We start from the raw sequence: 26,362 nt of genomic DNA on the forward strand, positions 1-26,362 counted from the left end.
GTTGTTGTTTTTGTTTGTGGTTTTTTGTTTGTTTGTTTAGTGGGGTTTTTTTTTACTAGAGAATTTTAAGGCCCTGTCTCTCTGTTCAAGGGCTGGAGAGAACCAACTGAGAAAGGTCTATAAAGGTTCAAGTTGAAAGATGTTTTCTAAGTGAAGATGGTAGTTGCTGAACCCCTACTTTAGATAACAACTTAGTTGTATAGACTTAGTAGGTTTTCATAAACTTTTGTACTATCCTTTCAGATTTTACTTTCACCCCAGGTTAATATCTAATTTTTCAAAGTGAGTTTACAAATAAATTTGGGTGATTCCAGGACATGCTTGGCTCACTTTTTGCTTGGGAAGCCATCAAAGAAAATTGGTCAGGTTTCCAGTAATGAGATACATTTATACAACTGCCCCTATACAAATGTGATCAAAATGCTTAATAATGTTGGGATTTCATCCACAGCACTCTGAATTTCTTTGGCTTAGCACATCTTCATGGTGACATATTTGGCTTTCTTATCATATCCTTTATGCAGATTAAAGGTAAATACATCTTGAATGATTGATCAGATGGAATCTATATTCCTTTAATGTATAATTTAACAGCTGTAGTTCAGCAGTATGTGCATGTGTCTTTGTGTTGATATACATGTAGGTATTTATAGGTAGCACACATCTATGTTTTTCTGTGCATTCTCCTGGGGCACACATGGTAGATTATATATGTATTATGTCTCACTGGCTACTCTCCAACTTTCTGTCTGGAAACAGACTGAGTTGCTCTTTTAAACCTCTGCATATCATAGAGATTTCATCATTTCCCATCCATGTGAGGGATTTCACTTCTCAAAGATAAGAGGGAATCCCAAGCCAGAGACCAGTTTAAGGTACAAATGTTTTCCAACACACCAAGTCTTAGCTTGATCTTTTCAGCACTGGTAGCAGAGATTTCCGACAGCCTTGCTGAACCTGGCAGGTGTGGAGAAAAGATGCTTTAAATTGTGACATTTCCATGTGAAGAGATTACTTTGAGTCCTTCCTTCCCAACCAGGCACGTTGACATGAGAAGAGCTGCAAAGAACCATATTCCCAGGGGCTCATGAGTCAACACGAATAGCCCCTGGATGGCTCAGGATGAAGAGCAGATCAACTGCACCAAAATCGGCATAAGAAGATTTCTCAGCTGCACTATTTTGTAAGATCAAGAGCACAGAACAAAATAAACCAAATTTATGAGTAGCTTTTGTGAGCTACTTATTTCAGGAGCTTCTGCCAAACTGCTGGGTGGTGGCAGATTGTGCAGACTCTTTTTCCCCCCATGGGGTTTTCATCTTGTGTTGTCTTTCCCCACGATCTGAAAAAAGATGCTATTGGACACTGTCAAAGGACATGTGATAGAATGATAGAAAAATGCTAGAAAATGTCAGTGATGTAATGCTTTTATGTATGCTTACCACATCACTGTTGTTGTTTTTTAATGAAAAGCGGAATCCTCCTTTGGATGCAGTCACACCAACTTAAAACTTCAAGGGTTTTGTTTGGTAACATTCTTTTTCTCCTTATATGTTTCAAAACATGTACTGTAGAGAGATAATGCATTCTCACTTACTTTCCTCTACCTGCCAATCATTGCACAGTCAGAATAGCCTGAATTTCTTGTGCTAAAAAAGGCCTAACAGAGCAATGCAGTTGTCTCAAACTTTTGGTGATAAAGCATTCTCACTTTCAGCATCCTTCGCTTGCTTTCTGAATCCCTGTAATTTACAGTGTTTTTACAAAAGAATTGAGGTTACGTGGCTGGAAGCTCTGGGAATTCATTGTGATGAGCAGACTCTGTATTTGTTTTGCTCTAATATACTGTTCTACTCAGGTCCTCTGGACACTTCCACAGTTGACTTAAAGCAGGGCTATCACAGAATCACAGAATGGCAGGGGTTGGAAGGGACCTCTGGAGATCATCGAGTCCAAGCCCCCTGCTACAGCAGGACCACTACAGAATCTAGAGTAGCTCACACAGAAACACATCCAGGCAGGTCTTGAAAGTCTCCAGAGAAGGAGACTCCACAACCTCTCTGGGCAGCCTGTCCCAGTGCTCTGTCACCCTCATAGTAAATAAGCTTTTCCTCATGTTGAGGTGCATCTTCCTGTGCTTGAGCTTTCATCCATTGCCCCTCATCCTATCAAAAGGCAGGGCTGAAAAGAGATTGGTCCCTCCTTCTTAACACCCACCCTTCAGATATTTATATACATTGATAAGATCCCTTCTCAGGCTTCTCTTCTCCAGACTAAACAGCCCCAGGTCTCTCAGCCTTTTCCCTTAAGGCAGGTATTCCAGTCCCTTAACCATCCTCATAGCCTCCGTTGGACTCTCTCCTGTAAGTCCCTGTCCTGCTTGAACTGGGAAGCCCAGAACTGTAGCCCCACTTGTCACTATAACACAACATTGTATAAAACAAAGCTGACAGAACTTTTTCCTGAAAGATGTCATCTGGGAATCTTTGTTTAAAAAGTGTGAATGTTATAATTCCTGGTCTTTATTTTTTAATCTGAAAATTAGTCCAACTTTGAACAGTTTGCCATGGAGAAGTGAAGATTAGGTCTATCCTACTGAGTAGTCAAATTGGTTTATAATCTGCTGCATGACTTGTAAGGTGGGCCAAGTTCTAGATGGTTATTAACCATGTGGATTTTTCATCTGGAACATGGATGAACAACTCTGAACATAAATATGCATAATATACTATCTCTGTAATTTGTCCTTGGTAGATAAAGCTACATGCAGGTAACGCTTGTAAGTGCTTTGTTCATCTTGCTGGCAGTTTTGCCAGCAATGTTGTCAATTGACATAGAAATATCTGGGTCTTTCACATAAGATTCATAGCAGCAGTGAGGTCCATGTTCTCACTTAGCACTCACAATGGAAACTGACTATTGCAGAGGTCTTGCAATGTCTTTTTACAGAGGCAAGAATTTTCATCCTGTGTCTAGTTCATGTAGTGGTGTAAGCAAAGAGTAATTCTCCATGTCAGAAGTGGAAAGCATAGCTACATTTAGGGCTACAATTTTCTCTTATATCATATTAATGACAGTTTTATATCTCTGTCAAAAAGAAAATGTACCTCTTAATACTCTTAGTAGTGGAGTATATTGTATTTATTTTATTAGTAAGACAAAGAACACAAGATGTGAATTGGCATTCCAGCCAGTTGTCTTAAAATTACATAGTGGAAGGTTATAATTGTTACCTTCAAAAAGATAACTAGACTTCTTTATGATGCCTAAAAGTTGTGGTGCCACTTGAGGCAATTACTGTTGTGTCTTTCATTGCTGCCCTTTAGCATGGCTGTAGCACCAGGCTTAACTGCAATAGTCAGGAAAAAATATCGAGGCATTAAACAGACTATTTCTTCAGCTGTAACTACTGGGGATTTAACTGCTGTCTTTACGAGACAATGGGACTCCAAGGCCAGTCAGAACAACAACAGGCTTCCATTTCTTTGTTGAAAATCCTTGGTTTTCTGTTTGCTCCACTTCTTACAATAGATGGTAAAGACAGAATGCCGAGATAAAATCAGCTGTTAAAGAAATATTTACTTAACACCTTAATGAATCAATCCATATTTGAATATTTTAGATCAAGGCTTTTGATTAATCCTTAATTGCCTTCAAGGTTTTGGAGAAGGTTGAAGGGAATTTCACTTCTTTTTTTGAATGAGATCTTGCAGAATGCTAATATGGCTGGCGGGAAGACACCAGTTCCAAGGTGCACAAAAACACGGGACTGTGAAATCAGCTTCATTTTCCCTGGAATGAAAAGACCTTTTGAAAGGTTTTACAAAATAGAAGAGCAAGTAATCTACTGCACTTCAAAGTTACTGAGCGCTTGGGGCGTTCATTTGGCATGAACCAGATTCAAAGCACTGAAAGAAACAGCGTAGGGATTTGAAGTTGGGTTTTCTGCATCCAAAATGAGTGTTCTTAGTTTTAAAAGGTATACTGGTCTTTTTTTTTCTTCCTCTTTTTTATTTTTTTTCCCCCTTACTATATGTTTGCTTCGTAAATTTGCTGTTCTACATGCTGATCATAGGCAATTACAGATGTAGTGGTTTTTTGTTGTCATTTGGTAACAGTCAAGTTGTTTGATGTGTATTTAGATGAACAGTTTTGTCCATCCCTTGAGATCTTTTCAAGTTTGCTTTGTTTAGAAGTCTGTAGTCACCACACTGCCATGTTATAGCCACGTGCACAGTATTACGGAGCTCCAGAACAATACAGTGGCTTTGTTGAAGAGAATCTGATTCCTTCAGCCTCCTTCAGCTTCCTCAGAAAGTCTCTCTGGGCTAAACTTACTTCTGATATGCCAAGATGCAAGTCCACTGAAGTGGCTGGAGCAGTATCTCTTCGCCTTTTTGGCCTGGACCCTGAGTTTCCAAGCTGTTAAGGAAACGAACACCAGGGAGAGACTATTTTGGAAAATGTCAGGAAGGAAAAAATGCCAATATGGCATCATGTTCACTCTGTACCTGAACTGTGTTGCTGTTAGGACCAGTATCCTTTTGTGTTGGATAGTGCTGGGAGCTGGGTGGACCTTCAGGGTGAAGCCAGTGCTAGCAGTTAGCCTGGAGAATGGTTCAATATTAGACGTGCTTGTGGCACGTTGTAACTGAGAAAAGTGGTGACGCCCTTCTGTGAGCCCTTTTGCTTTTCCCCTTTCTTTGTGCTGCTGCCTTGTGTGAGAGGAGATGGCTCCAGAAATACATCCCTTGTAAAAATCCTACCTCCTTTGGTCCCTTTCAAAAATAAAGGGAAAATATCGGTAGAACGCTCAGTCAAATTTTAGGCTTTCTGTTTGTGAAGCATGCAACAGGCTGACTGCTTATGTCTTAAGTGGCATAGTATTATATGGCTGAAAAAAAGTCATATGGGCACTGCCCTTAGCTGCCCTACCTGTCTCACAGCTGTGTGAAATCAGTTAATACTAAGCTTCTAGTAGTTTTGTATTTTGTGTATAAAGTGCTGATAGCAGAGAAATGCTAAGCTTATCAAGGTTTGTGTTTTGCTTTGTGACCATTGTATGGTGTGTGGGTAAAGAGAAACAATAGGTCAGTAGGAACTGAGTGCACTGGGCAGTGTCAGGCTTGCTGGCAGCAGAGAAGACAGGGTGCTGCACAGAAGTGCAATGGCAACATGGTGCAATTTGGCACAGCATGTGTGCATCACTCCCTCCATGAGAGCCACAACTGCACTCTCTTTGGATCAAATCAAAGCTGAAATATCCTGCACATACACAAAAAGAGTGATTCAGAAGAGAGTGGAAACTAAGTGTAGAGACGGAAATGGGGAAGGAGAAGGGAGCACAGAGGTAAGGTGTCATTTGGAAGAGAGATATGGCACAGGAGTGGCAGAGCTGAAATAGGCTCAGGCATCCTGACAGCCACGTTAACATCTTGTCTTTTTTGCTGCATTGCTTCTGAAAATATCCTTCCCTGAAAAATGGCAGTAGGTGCACACTGAGGTAGCCTGTGCCAAGCTAGATATTTCATTTTCTTTTCATTTATAATTCAGGAAACACATTTTGCAGAAAAATGTCTCAATGGTAATACTCATTACAAACCGTGTGCTGTGGAATTCTCATTTGGTGCAGAGAAATACTGTGCTTGCACTTTGGATCTTTATTTCAGTAAACAACTAACTTTAGTCAAGCTCTGAATTGAATATTTGTGATTACAAATATGTTTACAACTGGAAGAGCCCAGGTAAATATAAAAATATTTCCCTTGTGCAGGACAGGTGGTGCCAGTGCAGTCTAAATATTCAGCATTCTTGCTCTCATATGTTCTTCTGCCTACAGTGACACCTGCTGAGATTCTTATTTTACAATATCTTTTTTCTAAATTAATTATCTATCAGTAATCAGTCAGCCATGGCTGCTGTTTGTAAACAACATGTCCTGTACAACTCTGAACAAGTGAATTAATGCCAATTAATTTCCAGTTATATTATTTAAAAGACAGAATGATAGTTGGGGCAGTAGTACCTCTTGCTGTCTTTAGGCATAGTCTCTTGAGAACCTTGATGTCCAAGGAAATTAAAAAGAAGCAGAAGCAGGTAGGAGGAGAGCACCGTCACACACGAGCTGAAAAATGGTGTCTTGTGATAGTGCATCTTTCTTAGGAAGGGAAACTGGAACACTGAGTATCAAAAGGAAAGTTTAAGGCAATAATCTCATGGGCTGAAAAATGAGCATGACTTTACACAACATGTAAAGGCTCCCTTTTGAGACAATAGTTGTCTTCATAGTCACATAATGATGTTGTCTCTTGTTGCAGGCAACCTTTTCTTTTTAATTAGGTGTTTTAGATATTTTGACTTTCAAATACTAGAACATAATAAATTGATTAGTGCAAGGGATTTTCATTCCTATCAGGAGGCAGTCTGGTTTGCAGAGCTTTTATTTGCTGCTGCTTCAAAATAGAGATAGAGTTTTAACTAAGGCAGTTGTCAGCTAATAAGTCTGAAATGTGACCTGTTTGGATTCATCTGGATGCTGGAAGAGAATGTACTGCTGCAGAGCCAGCCAACAAAAGAGGCTGTGAGAGTGTGGTTCCACATGAGACCCAGCCAGGACAGCAAAAGCAGAAGTGTTGGGCTGTGTTGTGTAAGGAATATTGGTAGGAGGAGATGGAGGGTACTTGGGATGGGAAGAGAAATCAATAAAAAACAAAGCCTTAGTGCTGAGGATGCACAAATAATGGAAAGAGACAACAAAAGGAAATTAAAAGGAATATATATACATATGTATAAAAAATTGTAAAAGGCTCGTTAAGATGCTGGAATTTATTGTTATGCTGCCAGTAAAAAGCACACTTAGAATTCAAAACAGTCCTCTTGCCAGAAGAAATGAACTGTGCTCTGGAACAATTGGACCACACTTTCGTGTTTAGTGTTTATAAGCCTGAATGAAGCTGCAAAATTAATGCTTTAGTCTTTTGCCTTCTGATGGGCTGGTCTAAAATCATTACTGGGTCTATAGTTTTTAATTTTTATTTTTTTTTTTTTCCTGACTGGATAAAAACAAAATGAGAGGTTTGCTTTGTAAATGCTGCTCTCCATATATTCATGTCACATTCATACTATTGCCCACCAAGGTGTCTAAGAATGGAAAAACATCAGTATCACCACCTGAGACCAGTGATGGGTCATGTAGTGTTAGTTCCTTTGGAGACATCCTCCTTTTCTGCCTTCAGAGAACATTCTGCATCTACCTCTTCCTCTCATAAGTACTAAACACCCTTCTGATTCTCTGTATCTTGTGGAGAGTTTTGCTTACAAAGGGCCCATGAATATGATTGTCTGATTAGAAACCACATTCAGAAGCAGACAAACCTGTGCAGAAGGGCAGATTTATTAATCGCGACTCACTTGAGCCATGATATTAAATGGATTCCTCTACATTATTAAAGTCAAGAATAAAAGAGGAACATGAGTCTTTCCCTGGGAATGGGAAGAAAGAAATGTAAGGAGAACTGATCTGAACAAACTGAGGATAAGGCGGATATTCCTTCTGGTTCTTATTTAAATTAAAAATAATACTTGGGAAATAAAGTTTCAGCTGGGCTATTGTGTGCCTATTGTGTCAGAGGCAGAACTGTGTGGCATCTATTTTACACATAGATAATAAGTTATGCCTGTAATATTGTGAATTTTAATTTAGTACATATATCCAAATAATAATAAAAAAAGATTTTCCAGAAAATATTTTAGGCCTCTTTTGAGTTACGTACAGCTTTTTTTCATAGCTGTGTGTATATATATGTGTGTGTGTGTGTGTGTATTTTCCTAGACAGGCCTATTTCCTAGTTTATTGACAAGGCATTCTTTTTCATCAGGCTCTAATATGCTGACACGTATGTATCTCTTGCTTTATGCATCAGCTGAGTTGTTCGATCTAAATGTAAAGAGTTTTCCTGGCTAGAATACAGTGTACAGGATGAGCTAAGTCTCCTGGGTCTTGCTCACAATCATAAGCTGACACTGATAGCATTTTGCAGATGGTGCTTGGATGGACAAAAGAAGAGAACACATACAGATCTAATGAACGCTCTGAATTGGTTTCTGTTCAGCATTTCTCACTGGACTACCAGAGAAAGGAAATTAAATCAACTCACGACAGCTATCTTGCACATCTCACCTGGGAAGGTATGCATGAGGTAGGACAGGCACTGCTTAACATTAATCAGTCTCCTGAAGTCATTACATTCATGAGGAAATGTAATTCACATGTGATTACTTTTTAATTTACTCTGTAATCACATTCCAAGTGAACAGGGCAAGCTTGAAATGAAATTTAAAAGTCAAATACTGCTTTGTATTAAGAATTCACAATTTTTATATGCACTTAGGTTAATAAAGATTTTACAATAACCATTTGTGAGTGAACATATAATTTTTTGATAGAAGTTGGTGCCAAAATTTGGGTAAAAATGTATTTGATTTTTGTCCAAGCATTGTAGTGGACCCTTGGAGTTTCATACTAAATTCTCATCTTCTTTAAACTTTCTTTTTTAAATAATAGACGAAAACAGAGCTACTGTATCCCAGATCTCAGTTTGCATGAATTAATGCGTTTTTAATTTCTGCTTTGCCTCTGAGGCAAGTTATACATTTGTCCCATCCATTATCAGGAAAGGCAGGCAAGATTTCCTAATAAGAGAACTGAGTTTATAGGTGGGAAAGGTAGATGTACAATCACTTTGTGTTTCCTCAAACTTTTGTTTTGATCCTAATTTCAGTGAATCAGCTTTTCTGAGTAGCAAAACCCCTTGATATCATCTAAACTTTTATCTATTCTTAGCTCTATGCTTATCACTTTCATTTCTACAGAATTATAATTTAACATGAAGTGGTCAAAAGTTACTTCATCTGAGTATTGCAAGATAGAAGGATGTTTGGGGTAAATGAAAGCAAATTTAGCTTGGTTTAGTTTAAAAGGCAAAGTGAGTTCTTTCATGTAACACTGGATTTTTGTTTTGTTGGTGCAAATCTAGTCCTCTGCTCCAGGCAGCCCTGCCTGTAGAGGATGAGTGACCTTGTTATGCTTTTGCAGAGTGTGCAGAACATGATGGTGTGTCCCAGAGAGCCCGCATCCTCTAATTTCCTTTGCATGGGGTAGGGGCTGTGCCAGCAGTAGAGAGAGGACAGAATCTGAATTCACCTCCATAATCTTACCAAGCTGAGGAATGAGAGCCAGAGCTTACCCTGGAACTGGCTGTGGATTTGCTTCTTTGAGTTTTCAGGTCCAGAAAGTTAAGAGGGGAAAACTCCTTTGAGTTGGACTACCCAAGCTGTGAGTCAGGGGCAGGTTGAGAGTGTGCCTAGTACAGGACAAGGGCTGCAATTATTTTCTTCTGCTAGTGTCCCCCAAAGGAGTGAGAACTAAGTTTCTCTTTCTTCACACTCGGCTCCATGAAAGTGCTGATTTGATACTTATGTTCTACCTGATCTCTTGGCAATGAAATACTGTATTAAAAGAGGTAGCATCCACCTACATACAAATACACGTGGTATCATATTTTGGTTCATTCTCAGCTACTTATGGCAGAATACTCCTGCACTGCTTATTTCTGCACAGAGGGAAAGGCAGGTTATGAATTAATCTGGAGGAATTTCTGAAACACATGGTGCTGTTGCCTCCACCCTTTGTGAAGCAAGAAAGGATATTTTACCACTAGAGCTCACAGATTTCTGAGTCTCGTGCCCCTTGGTTTGCTTAGCAGCATCTTCTAGAGTGAGAAAACTAACACATAAGCCTCATGCTGTGGACCCTTGTTTACTGTAGTCCCAGTCCTTGTCTTCAGAAGTTGCTGACTCTCACAGCATCACTCGCTTCACTGGGCAGTTTGCAAACCCTGTACCACTTATGACTATGATTTATATCCTTCTGCCTTCACAAGTATCACTCGTAAGGGAGGTATCAGGGTAATTAGGGATATTGCTTTCCACTTAGACTTTTTAATGGGAGGGAGTCTAGTTTGAATTTGAAGATTGCTCTGCTGTTCTGCTTACTGCTTATTAGTGGTTAGGAGATTTGTGTTCCCAGAGGCAGGAACACATCTGCAGAAAGGAGACTGTGCTGCTAATTTGCAAAATGTAAACACAGATTTATTTATTTTTCTTGTGAAGTTTTCTAGACTTTACCAACATCAGTATGTAATAGATCTTTTGGTAATATTTTACTTGACTGACAAAAACCTAATTTTCTGTTTTGAAGGCTCATGGTGGAATGTGGTCAACCAGGTAGTAAAGAACTGGCTTAAACTAAGATCACCAGTTTTCTAAAATGCAAAATTAAGTTTTACAAATCCTGTGTTAAAAAGAGAGCTGCAGCAGTGGTTGCATGGTTCTTCTTGAACTCTTCAAGTCTTCTACTCCTTCACATTTAACAGCACAAAATCATAATAGAGGAGCCTCCAGGTCAACTTTTAGGCCTATCATAGAAAGGCTAGGGTTTGAAGGGACCTTGAAGATCATCTAGATCCAACCCCCCTGAGTGGGTGGGGACACCTCCCACTAGATCAGGTTGCTTAGAGCCTCATCCAGCCTGGCCTTGAACACTGCCCAGGGATGGGGCTTCCACAACCTCTCTGGGCAAGGAAGTTTTACTTTCAGAACAGAGATAATCAGTTTAATCAGCCCCTTTGTTGTGTGCGGGCATTACCCCTTGCTGGCTGTTTGCATGACTTATGCTATCATGGCTTGTTGTAAGCTTCAGTCCTGAGAAACTTCTGTGAAAGGAGAAGTAGAGGCTTTACATATTTCTTAAGTAGATAACCTTCATAAATAAGGGCACTGAGCATGCTGTTGCTAAATTGCTTCTAAAACACGGTAAGATAGTTGGAATTTGGTTTCCCGTGTGCTTGGTCTGTGCCCAGCTCTTTGCATGAGTTTATGGAGCATGAATAATGAAAGAGACTTTGTACACTAACATCTGGAAAGTCATAAAAGTATATTTATTGCCACCTAAGATAGCAAAGCTAAAAAATGCTGTAGACCTTGTGTGAGTAGCAGTAGTGACTGAGGAGGTGAGTTTAATTGATAAAGCTCTCCAGAGTATCTTCTGAACTATGTCTCTTGTCAGATTATTAAAATTGCAATTATAATAAAGATAATTATTGTGGGGCCTTTTGTTCTCAAGGACTGGGTGAAACGCAGGTCATTTTCTGCTAGTCTTAGCCAGGACATCCTCTCAAATAGATGAAGGTGAGGTGTGGGGCAAGCCAGAGGTTTTTAAATAGTTGCTTTGCTCATCCTAGGGAAAGAGATGGGAATCTTTTAGCAGTGCCAGTAATATGTAAGAGCTGGAAAAACCCCACCTTTTATTAAAAAAATAAAGTCTGTAAGGAGGTGTGGTCAGAATGTAGTTGGAAATCACCTGCAGTGCCAAGCTCCCCGACACTGAAATTACACCCATTACCATAGGAATTATGAACAAGAAGTCTTCAGATCCTAGTTTTTTTGTGCCATATCTTGGTTTTCAGAAGGGCCCTGCAACATCCACCTTTCTTTAGTGAGATCTGACATCCTTAATATCTCGGGGGGTATGGGGGAATAATGACCTGCTGAATCACCAGGGCTGAATCTCATTACCAGGGCTTCATTAGCCCTGGTGCTGCTGTGCTGGAATCCTGCCCTGGGATTTCTCCTATTCTTGCATATTCGTTGCACTCACAATGAAGGTGGGAAACAGATCCCTAGAATTGAAGAGCTTGAAAATATTAACAACTTGATAATTGTGGGGGACTTAGCGACAGTTGTCATGACTGTAGCACTTTTTGTTTTGAGGAATTTGGAGCAGTCTTCTGCTAACAGTGGAGCTGATGAAAGGATCTTCTCCAAAGCCTTTTGCTTTCTCATGCATCACAGCTGTGAGACCAGTACTCAACCCTGGTGCTCACAGGGTGATGAAAAATAGTGAGACTGAAGAAAAGAACAATAACAGTGAGTCTTGAAATGGAGAAAATGCCTAAAAGTGGAGAAGCCATTGTTCAACCTGGTCACTTAATCAAAAAGAAGGCTGAGAGGTGCTGTGGCCACTAGGTGCACGTTTAGTCAGGAGAAGAAAATATTGCAGGTTAATGGACTTCTGAGGCTTACAGAATAAGGCAAAAAACTTCCAGGAATGGAACCCAGGGGACCAGGTTCACTGACTGGAATTGTCCCACCAGGCTAGTGGAGTTGATATTTTTTGAAGCTGAGGGTAACAAAGCCCAAAAGTTTGTCCCACTGTTAGTAAAGAGACAAAACCACCAACAAAACACTTTATTGCCACCTTGAATGAAGATACTGAGGCAGCTGCATTTGTTTTCTTTTTTTCACACAGTCAATGAAAAAAGTGTTTCTGTGGTTGGCATGCACAGCTGCAGGGAAATATTCCTTAGATTTGACATGTTAAAAATAAATAATTTGAGTGTTTGTTCCAGAATAATATTTCCTTCTGCAATCTGTCTGATTTAATTAAGCAAATTTATCATTACACATGCAACATCCTAACTTGGCAATCATTTGGTATAGACTGAAGGGACCATTCTGGCTAACCTGGAATAAACATGTAGTGACATGTCAGATGGTCTGCCTGTTTTGTTTTGTTAAAATTTAAGAAAACAGAACCCTTTTTTTCATTCTGGCTTGTTACGAATTTTTAGGGTCTCTTCTTTTTCTTTTTTTTCCCTGTTTAGCCAGTAATCTTAAGAAGCAACTGTTTATCAACTCCAGATCTCCCCTTCCTGTTTATTTTAGGTGTGGAAAAAATAGCAGAGTAGCAGAGGAATATGAGTATCAGTTTTTTTCTCTAAGACTCTTGCTGTCATTCATAAGCAAAATGACAAAATGTTGCTTTCCTTTGGCCAGCCTGGGCTGCACTATCTGGATTGTACTTTTTCCAGTGAGATTAAGTAACTACACTTCTTTTTGGGGCAGAACACAGTATTCTCTAATAAAACACATTTGGTATAGCTGAAGGATCAGTCATGAGCTGACCTATATGTGGGTTGGAAGTGCTCCTGAGGGGACACTTCTTTCTCTGGTCCTTTTGATCTTTTAAAAATCCTTAGAAGTGGCAGCTCAGCTATATAAATAGTTCCCACACGTAATTAACAGCTCTACCTCGTGGATACAGGAATATATAGACTTTACTAAGTCTTAAATTAAACTGTTTTGTGTTTACCTTTCATTAGGTCGGTATGTCTTCCTTTCACATAAACTCTTTTCTTGGAGGGATCAGTCACAGTTAAATATCAGACAGTTTTTTTAAGAAAAACTCTCTTAATGCAGTTAAATTTAATTAACCTAAATCTGCTTCAAAAGAGTGTTTTCAGTGATTACTCTGTAGCTTGGCAAGGTGTCCCTGTGTCCCAGCAATAGGTCTTTCCCAGTAGTGTGACATTGCTGAATCCTGTCAGATTTATATGCAACCTAGGAACTGGAATAGAGAGAGGAACAAAGTTGTGCAGCTCAGCAAAACTGTCCAGAACTAGGAAACAAAAGCTGAAGTGATTGATTGTGTGAAGATTTCCACAAATGATACCAAAATTAAAACATTAAGCTAATGACTTTAAAGAAAATTGCATTGCCATGTGCAATTTATTCAGCAGAGAGAGAGTATATGCACTTTTACTAATAGCATAAAAAAAAAAAAAAAAAGACTGAAATCAAATTGAGCAAAAGAACCTTCTTTCTTTCCTTCTTTCTCTGTCTCCCACTCCCTGGAGCTTCAAGACTGAGCAGCTGTCAGAATTTTTCATCTGTTTGACCTGTCGCAGGAGAAGTCAGCACTGATCAGTGACTATACTTTTAACAGACAGAGGGCTGTAATTGAGAATAATTCCTCTGCAATTTGGTAGGCAGGGGTTGTCTGAAACTGGCTTTCAAAGGCAGTGACAGCATGGAAATGTTAGAAACTCTGTAAGTGACTCAGTTTTTATTTGTGAGGCTGCAGATTTCTTTTTGGTTTTGTTTCTGGGTTGTTTTTTTTTCAGCTGCAGAACGGAAGCACTCACATTTTGTCCAGCAGTGTTTCTTCCAGAAATGACTTGAAGTGTAATCAATTTTTAGCATCTCCTGGAGTGCCCTTCAGCTAACATGAGAAGGAGCCCAGAAATCCAGTATTTGCTCCGAGTGAGGAAGGATTGTGAGGCTCAGATGCCCTGGGGTAGACATGTGGCACCAACAGCTGATGCACAAATGCCCAAGCAGCTGCTCTACCATGGGCTCATGCTTGGCAAGAAGGGGCACGGCTGCCAAAGGCAGAATTTGAAGGCTTCTCTGAAATACTACTTGGAATAAGTGAGTTTATCTGTTCAGCACTGGCAGTCTTTAGTGAGAAATTGTAATAGGGAGCTCAGGTAAAACTAATCCTGGTGCTTCTAGAGCATAAAAATGGCATAAGCAGTGCAGCAGGGATAATTTTGTTTGCTGGATGAATGGAACTGTGAGACTTCATGGAAGATGGTGCTTCTGTGCTGACCTTTGTCCAAGGGTGATTCAGTGGGCACAGGTAGAAGTGCCCTAACAATGAGAATTGTAAGTGAAATGCACTGATCAGTGTTTAGTGCAATGTCCAAACACAGGAGGTGGAAGGCAGCTGTGTCAGAGCTTTCTAGTGGCTTGTACAATCCCCAGGTTTCTGCTCACTCAGGCTTCTCTGCTTTGTGCTCCATCTCCTTGGGCAGAGCAGCCCTTGACCAGGCACGTCCTATATCTGAGCCAGTCCTTGGTGTCCCATGGCCATCGTCTTCAACTGAAAATATTCTGTTATAGTGGCCTATTTGAATATTGATGTGATTTTGGGTGCCTTTTTAGATGATGAGGTTACAGTATCTTCAAGAGTTTTATAAGGATACATTCTGCTGAACACCAACCTATGGCTTTCTCGCTTCCTGAAAAAAACTGTTTGTTCTTTAGTTAGAAATCTACCAAACTTTGATGGGTATGAATATTCATGTTGCTCATTACTGCAACATCTCTAAATTAGCCTCCTATTTTTTACTCAAAGTACTGTCATGTTAATTGGGTTTTTTGGGGGGTTTCCACAGCAGCTTCCTTTCTTGTGAGGATCCTGTTGGGAATGGTCAGAGGTGTGTATTCATTAGGCACCATCTGGTCAGATGTTAAAGAAACAATGTAAAAATCAGAATGTTTTCTTCTCTTTAATCTTCCTCCCAACCCCCCTGTATTCAGCAAAATAAATCCTTTGTTTTGCCATGTTTACGGTGTGGAGAAAGTTTTAAAATTTCAGGTCACTTGAATGCAAGTAGCAGACTGCAAGTTCTGAGTAAGAGCTGTGTTTATGCTGCCGTTGCGCATCTCTACTGTACTTAGACTTGATTATGTAAATTAATACGTTCAACTTGATTATGTAAATTGAGTTGATTTAGATCACAGCCTAGGCTGAGTACAATGACTATTTGGGGTTATTTGGTACGATACAGTATTATTCCCTTCCTCTCCCCTGAATATCACTGCATACTCCCAACAGGCCAAAGCGCAATTAATTTAGAAACATGATCAGATTCCGCAATCATTACTGGATGTTGTCCACAGTCTCCAGAGAGCAGTGATAAGAACAACAATAGATTCAGACATGGCAGTCCTCTCATCCAAAGTCTAATTACAAAGTTATACACTTTGGTTCTCAAAGGACAGCCTTTTAGCAGAACTTCAGCATCTTTGGGTTCTCTTTTTTCATTATATCTATAATTTTATCCATCTTCCTTTCTTTTACAGAGCATGAGAAACAGAGGCTAAATGTATAATAACTTGAGTCCAGTGTGACGGTATTAAGGGCTTTATCATTGATGGATTGGCTGCTGGGATTTCTGTGAGAGCTACTGAGAAATCTTTCTTTATCATTTGTAAACAGGCACAGAGAGGACAGGGAAGTGGTTCAGAATCTCACCACTTTGTTCCCAGTGGTGCCCTCGGGACAGAGAAACATTTCTTTGACCTTGTCTTGGATTTACTTGCTTCCAGCAGACTCTAATTATGATAACTTTCTTTGTTTGTTTGCTTGTTGTTGTTTTTTTTTAATCAAATAATATTATTTTTTTAAGAGAAGCAAACCACTCTGACCTCTTGGGCAGATAGAAACCAAAATGATCACATAGCTTGAATAAGTGGAATTTTACTCTTAGAATTTAATAATTATCTGAAATGACAATTTAAATGCCTACTACCTTTGAAGTATTAAGTTTCAGGCAGGCTTTATGTATGTTAGCATTTTGTTAAAGATAGATTATTGCTGAAGTTATTTTCCTTACATCTTAATGTTCTACATACAGTATGCCATTTGAAATCTTCATTATCCCCAAATTGCCAAATATTAATTTATACCATATTTCTTCCCCATCTTCAGTACCACTAGGTATGCCATCCTTCCTCCAAATGGAGTGATAACTTGAAAAAGAACAAGGATACACTTATTCTTGCTTTTGTTAGACAAATGTGATCTTGTGAAAAAAAAAATCATACTGGTTCCTGAATTCAGAATTTACATATTTCTTTCTAGAATTCAGAGGTCTAATATGAACTAGCCCAGTCACTGCAACAGAGGCACCTAACAAATATTTACACATTCTGACTTTAGCTCCATCTGCCCTGGTTTCAGATGAGACTCAATTGCCTAAGTGCTTTTCCACAGGGCAATTCCAGCAATCCATCACAGGAGAGCTGAGGAGGACTAAGCCCCCAAGGAAGAACCTGAATCAGCTTTCTGTGCATTGGCATTTGTGAATACATTAAGATGTGTGTGGAGGGTAGAACATAACAGACTTTGACTCATACCTCTAGCAGGTTTATCCGTATATGAGTTGTTACTTCACTGCTCATATATTCAAACTATGTTTCAGGCTTCAAAATAGATAATTAAAAAAAAATTATTAATGACAGTGAATGTAATGATGTGCTTTTTCTTTTCACTGAGAAGGAAAAATTGATTCAGTTTTTTTTTATCTTCCCTTTTTTTTTTTTTTTCCTCAAGGTTTTTGGAAAGGATTAGGCAGAATTATTGTGGTGTATAATGACACATCCCAGCTAATTCTCTGCATTCTCAAAAGGGAGTTCTGCTGTTAAAACAGACTCTGAGCACACATTTTGATCGATGCAAATGTAGAAGCAATTGGGCTGCCTGAAATACATTGCAGGTGAAATGGAGCAGAGCTTCGTTTGGCAGAAATTCCAATTAGTGAATTTTGCTATTTTGTAATTTAAAAAGAAAACAAAACAAATTTTGAAACATATAGTTTTACTTTTTCAAGGAAAATGTGTTCCTTTTTGAAAATAAGATTTCTTTCAAAACAGTTCCTTAAAAGTTTCTTAATTTTTTTTTGAGTTCCAGGCTGAAATCTAACATCTTATTTTTGTCAGAGAACCCTTTTTTCTTCCTAATTATGATTTGTCAATAAATTTTAATCACTGTTTTCATTTTCAACTGGAAATAATTTTCATGCTCTTTTTTTTTTTTTTTCCAATTTTGTTTGATCTAAATATCTGGCTTGCTTTTCCTTCTGATTCCTAATGTGTGAGAGTTTCTTTTAGTATACATGGAAAGAATAGTAATTCTAATTACATTTTTCTCAATAGCTTTATGAAATAAAATTTTCCTTCTAGGGTTTATGTAAACACAGACCTTGTGGAAGCCTGGTTTTGAGGTCCTGCTGTCATGGCAAAAACATTGGTAAATATAAAATGTACCATTTGGCCCATCAATATCTCCAGAAGGCAGAGAGACAAATGTGTGGGATGGCAAATCATCCTTGAGATTTTGCACTGCAACTTTAGCTAAAGCTCTATTACTTGTTCTAAAGCATTTTTATTGGTAAAGCTGTACACAAGTTTTATTTATAGTTTCATCATCTTTATGCTAAAATGCTAAGGGACACAAAGAGAATTTATGTCAGTCTTCATAAAGATCTTTACCTGTGTGGACATACAGCTGATCACTGCTTGGGGGAGGGGTTTGATTTGATTATTCTGTCTTTCCTTCCCCAAAAGAGGCATTAGTAAGAAATTACAGCTTTGTTTCCTAGGTGGTTGTACCCTAAAAGGGCTCCAGTGAGCATTCTGAAATTTGTTTGTCTGCTTGTTTGTTTTACTTTATTTTGTGGTTTTTTACAGACATAAATTTTAGGGAAAAACTTCCTGAAATCCCATTGCCACTCAACTGACTTCACAAGTTAAGCTGGCAAAGACCTGAAGGTACCACTTGAGCCATAAATGCAGTCACTTCTGTGATGCTATTAAAAAGTCTCTGCCTAAAGAAATCTGTTGATGCACTATATTCTAATTTACACTTCTGTGATTCACATTTGTAGCTATCAGCAGCAGCTGCCAACACAGTCAAATAAATTCCAGCAATTCAGGATATACTGATTTATGATAAGATCCCTTAGAAGGATGCTCAGGAAAACAGATACTAAAAAAAATAAATGTTACTGTATTTTGTAAAATGCTCTTGTGTTCATTCTGTTTTCCAAATAAGATTACCAAATAGGCAGTAAAATTATGTCAAGATTATCTGCATTAAAATGGCTATTAAAAGTTAAAGGTGCCAGAGTACCTTCTGTAATTTTTCCCTGCTGTTTGTAATAGCACCCTGTGAGGCTTGAAATTGGAATTGGTTTGTTGTCTGAAATGTTACTGTCTTCTTGTCATTGGGCTTATGAATGCAGCTGCTGAGAAATGTGTTGAAAAAGACACATTGCATTAAAATCTGCTCCTTTACAATACAGTTGTGAGTGAGGCAAGGGCAATGGTAGCTTCAATGTGTCTTTCTGTTGAGATTCCTTTAAGAAGGTGCTCATCATGTGGATCTGTTGATGGTCACTCGCGTTTAAAAACAGCAAGAAGCAAATCTTTACAACTATCTTTTTAACAGTTGAATCACCAATTTTTAGTTTTGGTGAACATGGTCATTGTAAAATTGTTTTCTACCTGTATGACAAGAGGAAATGGTCTCAAGTTGTTCCAGGGGAGGTTTAGATTGGGTATTAGGAAAAATTTCTTCACCACAAGGTTTATCAAGTGCTGGAACAGGCTGCCCAGGGAAGTGGTGACATCACCATCCCTGGAGGTATTTAAAAGATGCAAAGAGACATGGTTTAGTGGTGGAGTTGGTAGCGTTGGGTTTACAGTTGGACCTGATGATGTTATGAGTCTTTTCCAACCTAAATAATCCATGATTCCATGAGAAGAACAGAGAAACTGCAGTGGTCTCAGGAAGGTTAGATAAGCAGAGCCTGTTGTCTTGGGCAAGGTCACGCATATCAGGGAAACAGGACCTTGTTACACCTTGCATTACACTTTAAAGACTTTCTTCTACTAAATCAGCCTTAATTTCATTTAATTACGGTATTGGTGAGATACCCTGAAGAGTTTGTACATGTGAGACTGGAGACCAAGTGAACCAGTGTCTTGCAGGATGGCCCTTGGTCCTGGTTGTTGGTGGCCAGCCCATGCATGGAGACTGTTGCATAATTGTTCATTTTGGGAGAGATTGCTGTGTTGATAGTGGTGAAGTCAAGATTGGTTTTGTCCTCTGTCCTCTACTCCATACCCCCAAACAACCTCTTCTCATGATGCTGTTTGAAGCAATTTAAAATATATTATTTTAGACTTCAGAGCCATTATTCCATTTTTGCTCATTCTGATTTGTCTTTTCCAGTTTAGATCTATTCTCAGATGGGTTGTTTTCATGAAATACACTTGGGCCATTCTGAAATCATGATTACTGAAATAACATTAATCTGTTGTGCATTTAACATGAGCAAGATTTGATCTTCCTCCTTGTTTCCTGCTGTAGAGCAATTTCATACATTCCCCTTAGTCTAATCTGTTTTACCACACTGGGTCAGTTACTTGTCTTTTCCATGTTTGATAGTAAAAAAATGGCTATACTCATATAAGGGTCCAAAGACTCTATGTGTGTTAAAAGGCTTTTCAGTAGGGCTCTGATTCTGACTGAGAGCAGTCTGCTGCTGTATTATCAGCAGTGAGTAACAGCAATGTTATGGACCCATGTTGATGGGTCTAATTCTGCAGGAATGGAGGTAAATGTCCAGGTGGTCTGAGCTGTGGCAGTGCCAGTGTTTGCCATCTTTGACTCTAGATTCATGCCAGTAAGTTATTTTGGGCCCAAACCTATATCAGAGAGGTTACTCATGTGGGACCATTTGCAGGATCAGATTCTGTCTTTGTGCTCTGAAGTTATAAATCTCCTTAGGAAGATTGTCATTTTTACATGGTATTTTAGACATAAAATCTTTTTGATGTTTACTTTAGAAAATTTGATTAAAAATCAAGAATTAAAAATTCTAGTACCTCATAATTTGATGGTACCTGTCAACTTCCAGCTCAGGCTATGCATTTCAAATTCATGAGTTGTTTGCTTGAAAATAAATGACAAAATTATGTAGTGTGGGAGTTGGCTTTTTTTTTTTCTTTTTTTTTTTTGACTTTCAAATGTAGCTTTTATATCCCTTTGTGGAGTACTTTTGCCAGCTCCTGATAAGCATCAAAAATGGATTTCTGTGTAATTGGTTTAACTGAAAAATAATATGCTAAGATGGAGATATAAGTGGTGGCTTTCCATGGTAATATCTCAGTTATATTGCTTTGGGTTATTCCTTCTATTTACAGAGTACTTCAAAAACCACCTACCCGACTGGTTTCTGAACTTATTTTTTCTTTTTATGCCACATGCATCAAAAGCATTTAAATCCCATTTAGTGCTTTGTAAGCGAACACTAATATTTTGTTTTACAGAAGACATCTCTGAGGCTACTTTTTTTGGTTTTCCTCTTTCAAGTCTTTTACAGTTTCTTTACCTGTATAGTCTTAGAATACTTCCCTTGTCTTCTCCACCACTGAAACCCTTCTGGCAACATGCCAACCATTTGAAGCTCACCTAGGCTGTTTTCCCTTTCATCCGTTCATTTCCCAAGAAAACATGCTCGTTTTCCAGTGCACTCTATGAGATCTTGGTGGAATTACTGACCAGAAAGAAAAACAGATAGATTTTAGTACATTTAATGACACTCAGACACCCACCCCTTCCATCATTAGTCACACTGGTCTTAATATCATGCAACAACTAGAATCTCCACAGGGTCCAGGTGGAGTAATTTCAGCTGAGAAACTGCCCATGAGCTTGCCTGAAGACAAGCCAGTTGTCCTAATCTTCCTGCATAACAGCTGAGGAAGGCTTAGCATCCTTTTCCCAAAAAGTAAGACCATGTGAAAATGTATCAGGGCAGGTAACAGCCTCAGCTGGGAATTACTGCTCTTCTCATTAAGAGAAAGCATAAGCATGTCTGGGCTCTTCCAGTGCAATTCTCAGCATGGTGGCCTAAATAATTGAAGGTGATGTAGGTAGAAGCGTTTTCCTTTGCACTGAGATAAAACTGGTTGCTTCATATGCCCAGTCAGTGTGTTGCAGCTCAAGGTATGTTTCTCACAGCTGGATAGTAACTTCCCAAACTGCCTGAACAGGGTTATTGCCCCAGGGAAGTGGCTGCTACAGTGACACAGGGAAAAGAGGAGCTTTTGAAGCAAAAAGGTTCAGCAGAATGTGACTTACCAACTACCAGTATTTTAGAAGTTCCCATACCAATATACTTATAAGCACCAGTGGTTACTGGTGCTTGCAATGACAGTTTACAAACTAATAAAAATTCTTACATGTCAGATCAGTCTGTGCTCTAATTTGAAGCACTTGCAGTTCTTTCTCTTACGTTGTCTCAAGTCACATGATAGAGAGGAATTAAGGAATGGAGCAAATGTATCCTTAACTGGGGCAAACCAAAAGCTCCAGTGTCATTTCATGATGTCATTCCACTGCAGGTGTAAGGCAGAAGGTTGTAATTTTTTTAATTACTTTATTAGAAACAGCCCCCAATCCAACTTTATTGTATGCACCACTTCCCTCACTGTGGTGTAACAATATTCTCTATCTTTAATTAAAAATTAGAATTAATCTTTTTGAATTAAGCTTTTTAACTGATAACAGTGTAACACAACCACTGTTAAGCTTCTCCTGCTGCTTTTAGCTTGTGCTTGTTTTAAAAGGGTTTGTTACAGAGTGACTTGATTTATATGTATCTGAGTGCATGCTCTATCAAGAAAGGCCTGGTTATTTGATTCGGTCACTGCATTTCTGGTATGACCCATTTTATCACCTCTGTAAATTCTACTGAAAGGCTTTGCATTGGTCATATACCTATATTTATTGTTAATACAGTACACACTGTGGCAATGCTCTCTAACCCATCAGCTAAGAGCAATTAAATCGTACCCTGAAAACAGGCCAAATAAACATGAATATACTTCACCTCCCAAATCTGAGAGCAGTTGCTCTCCTGCTGTTTTACATGCTCACGGCATAATCCAAATAATCTTTTTGGGTTTTCAGCCTATTTTTAGTGTGCTGTTTGTTTTGCATTTATCTACATAACAAGTGTGGGAGATTATATAGAAGAGAGGAATGGAGTGCCTTGACCTACATTAACTCAAAGCTGGGTAGCAGCAGCATTTCTGATTTGATCCAACAACACCTGATTACATTGCTGCATTATCTGTCCTAGCTGTTACTTTTTGAGATGATGCTCTGTGGTCTTCCCTACTTGCCTGTGCTCTTCTCAACCTCTGTTGCTCAGGGCATTTTTTTCTGCAGGAGACAGTGGATGACTGTTCAGGCCCATGAGCCTTCTCTGAGCTGTGTAGAAAGGGATTCTGGTTGATCAAAGACAGAAATATTTTCCTTTCTCAAGTAGCAGGGCCAGTGATTTGAAAACCTCTTTTGTTTCATGTGAACTGTTCCCCAGAGCTTAAGATAAGAGGGTTGAGAAAAGCAGAATAGCTCTGGCTGCCTTCCTGGTCCCCTCACTGCTTAGCCAGGAAGATGGATGCCACCTCCCTCCAGATTCTTCCTGGATTTTTAACCTTTTCTGATAAGGGTTGCTTTGCTAGCACTCTTTCAAATATTTTGATACTAAGCTTATGTGTTCCATACCGTTCAGCAGCTGCCCTTTAGCCAGCTTTATCACCCATAACCAGCTGTGGAGGACAGAGGATGTCCATATTAGCTCTGCAACATCCCTAGCAGAGTGAAGGTAACCACTGGTTTTATTGCCAGAAAAAAAAGATAAATTAGCTTCACTGCTTGTAAACTGGATGAGCTGTGATCCCAGCCAAGGGTAAGCTATAGGCAGAGAGATGAGAGTTACAGGGATGGATTGTATAAATGGCTTCTTCAAATAAGAGATAAAATGCAGGTTTCTAGGTCTGTGGAAAGACAACATTGTGAGAATGGAGCTCAACATTTCTTCTGCAAGTGCTTAAATAGACAGTGTGTCAATCTCAATTCTTGCCTAGTTTAGCTTTATTTGCCTTAACCATATCTGATCTGTGGGAATGGGCTGCTTATTACTCTTAGAAAAGACAAGGGTAGTATTTGACTTGTGTTAGCATATCTGTGTTCCTTCAACTTTTAAGATGTTTGGAAGTTTTTTTATAAAGCATCTGTCTATGCTATTGACACGCCTGTAAATGTAAACACTATACAGTGCATCATATCAGATCAACACCCTCCTACACAGTATAAAATACTGCTCCATCTTAACAAACAGCTCTCCTCCTCATTTCACAACCTTCACCTAACACTACAGCAACAGATCAGCCATAGAACCCGTCTTAAAAGTTAATTGATGTGGACGAAGGGACTGGAGGGATGAGTGGGTTTCAGCATTCAATCCATTACTGCAGACCTCCATCTATGCTCATGAACTTCCCTCACTTTCCAGGAAAAGTATGCAAACATTTCTTTCTCTTCTAGCTCCTTTTTTCCCTCCGTGTCTCTGCTATGTGTCATTGCCTGCTCCTTTATTCCAGATGAATGCCGCCTCCTCAGCTCTTTTTGTGTTTCTCCTCTTTCTACTTGTGTGACAGCTTCCAACTCCTTTGAACACCTGTCTTTGTAAATCCTCCTTTTCCCTACGAAACTCTCCTTCCACTGATGTTCTGCTCCTATCTGTTGCCCATCATTCTGTACCTCTCTCCATGTATTTATTTTTGTGCTGTACCCTTTTATGTGCTTCTAGTCTGTACAGTGAAAAATCCAGTGCTTCTCTGCCTATTGATAATGTGAAAAGGAGTGAAAGCTATGGAGAGATGACAAGTTTGAGGATCCTCCTTGCCAGACTTGATCTGCTCATCTTCTACTGGTCACATGGATATCTTCTGTTGATAGCCTTGGCACTGACATAACGGATGGAATTTAATCAATTTACCTTAGTAAATGTTCTGTTTCCCTATGTCATGATCTATGTCATGGTGCATCTCTTCTGGAAAGTTACATTTCTGACTAGTGAAGACCTTCATCAGAATCTAAATTATATCTGTATTATACATACACACAGTCTTCCCACAGCTCATTCTCCAGCTCTAGCCCACAAACCCACATCTTCCTGGATGGCTTTGGGAGCTCACTCTGCCTTCCCAGATGTTTCTTCTTTTCTGAGATGCACTGAAAGTGTGTACATGCTGCTGGCCAAGATGCTTTCTGAGCCTTGGGACTTCAATGTGAATCAGCATTGTTTTCTGTTCAGCTATTGTGCTTAGGGCAATTTCTAATGCTTTTGTTCATTCTAAATCACTTTTGCCAAAGATCATCTTTGGGTTCTCTAATAATTTATGTTACAAACTAGTCCTCATGTTTTCAAGATAGTCTGTCCAGACTGCCTGTGAATATGGCAACCACTGCCCTGGCCAGGCATGTGTTGCATTTAAACTCCTGGGCAATTGCTAGCAGCTAAAGCTTTGCTAGTTTGTGTCTTACTGCTGCAGCCCCTTGAAAGGTTTGTTACCAAGACTATCAACTGCTCTCAAACTTTTAATGAGAATGTACAGTGTGGGTTTTTTCACCCTGCAAATTTCCAGCCCAATGTTCCTTACCATATTATCCTCAGTACAGCCCATGAAAGGGTTTCTGTATATTAAATCCAGTCCCCCTGATCTGAGCTATGCTGTGTAATTTCACTAATGTTGCAGTCAGAATCTCTAATGTACACTTAAGGTGATTAGAAATAGTTTAGTGTTCTTTCTGTGTCTCTTACCCTCTTTTTTTTTCCTATCACTGTTACCCGAAGGAATTAAGAGCAGAAACTGTATGGAAACACTTCCCTTGTTACATCATTGCCTCACATCTTCAAATTCCCTCTCTAACGTATTCAATACCCTGTAATTATTCCCACTGTAACAGTAGGAACACACTTTTGGTAATTCCAGTGCTCCCTTTCACCACTAAAGTAACATTAGTTTTGTATTTAATATGACAGTATATCTAAGTTTAGTGGATCTCACAGTTTTACAGCATTGGTGTTCAGTGTACTGAGATTATCCATTTTCAACTGCTGCATATTAATGTTGGCTTTGTGTGTATGAACTTTTGTTTTATGAACATGCTGCAGTGCACTGTGCTGAAATTTGTAGATAGGCATAACGTAGCATTTTGGCTATGCAAGATAAAATTTTAAAGCCTAGTAATAGCACAGCTTTCTGACAAGTGTAAATGCTGCTTGGAGAGGGTGCAGCAGAAAAGCTGAGGAGACAGCCAGGCAGATTTCTCCTGACCGTTAGGGGAGGTTGGCAAGAGAAATCTTAATCCTTGTGTCACAGACTTGGAGGTTCTTTTCCTGGTTAAAAGAATTTGCTAAGAGTGCATACATCTCTGAAGACTCCTGTTCAGGCTGTGGTTTCAAAGTACTGGTAAATATTTAACCCATATCTAATGGAATAACAATTATCCTGTCATATTGCTGTCCAGAGCAATGTTGTAAATCTTCCTACTTTGCAGCAGCAGCCCAGAGTCTTGTCTATGGGAGGCATGCATGGGTATCATTAGAGACAGCAGGATGTAAAAGGAATAAATGTGCCTGGGGTTTCACTTTCAGCTCTATACATCACTAGGTTTCTTCACCATTTGTTTTCTTAGGAAGTGCCTTTTTGGTCTTTCACATGTGACAACTGTTGCAGAATGCTGGGGAGTCAAAGCTTGTCTGGGACTTCCAGTCTAGCAGAGTAAACAAAGACCTCCTGCATTCCACTAATTCCTGAATACTGCGGTGTTCTTCTTGCTAAACCTGCTGAACGTTACATATTAAATCTGATATCCTCTCTTAATTACAAGTTTCAAGATTACATTCAATTTTATCTATATTCCTCCTCTTGCACCATAATTACCATATTTTTCTTTGCTCCCAACCTGAAAACATCCTCAGTGATATTTTTGGTCCTTATACTGAGCATTTGTAGCCACAAACCTAGGCCC

The 26,362-nt window shown here is 39.2% G+C and overlaps 1 protein-coding gene across 2 annotated transcripts in view; it reads left to right on the forward strand.

Annotated features, from left to right (window-relative positions):
- Positions 1-26,362, forward strand: part of FHIT (fragile histidine triad diadenosine triphosphatase) — a 558,573-nt gene that overhangs the window by 301,077 nt on the left and 231,134 nt on the right. The gene's annotated exons all lie outside the window — the stretch shown is intronic.

This window comes from Apus apus, chromosome 9 (assembly GCF_020740795.1).
Source record: "Apus apus isolate bApuApu2 chromosome 9, bApuApu2.pri.cur, whole genome shotgun sequence".
NCBI lineage: Eukaryota > Metazoa > Chordata > Aves > Apodiformes > Apodidae > Apus > Apus apus.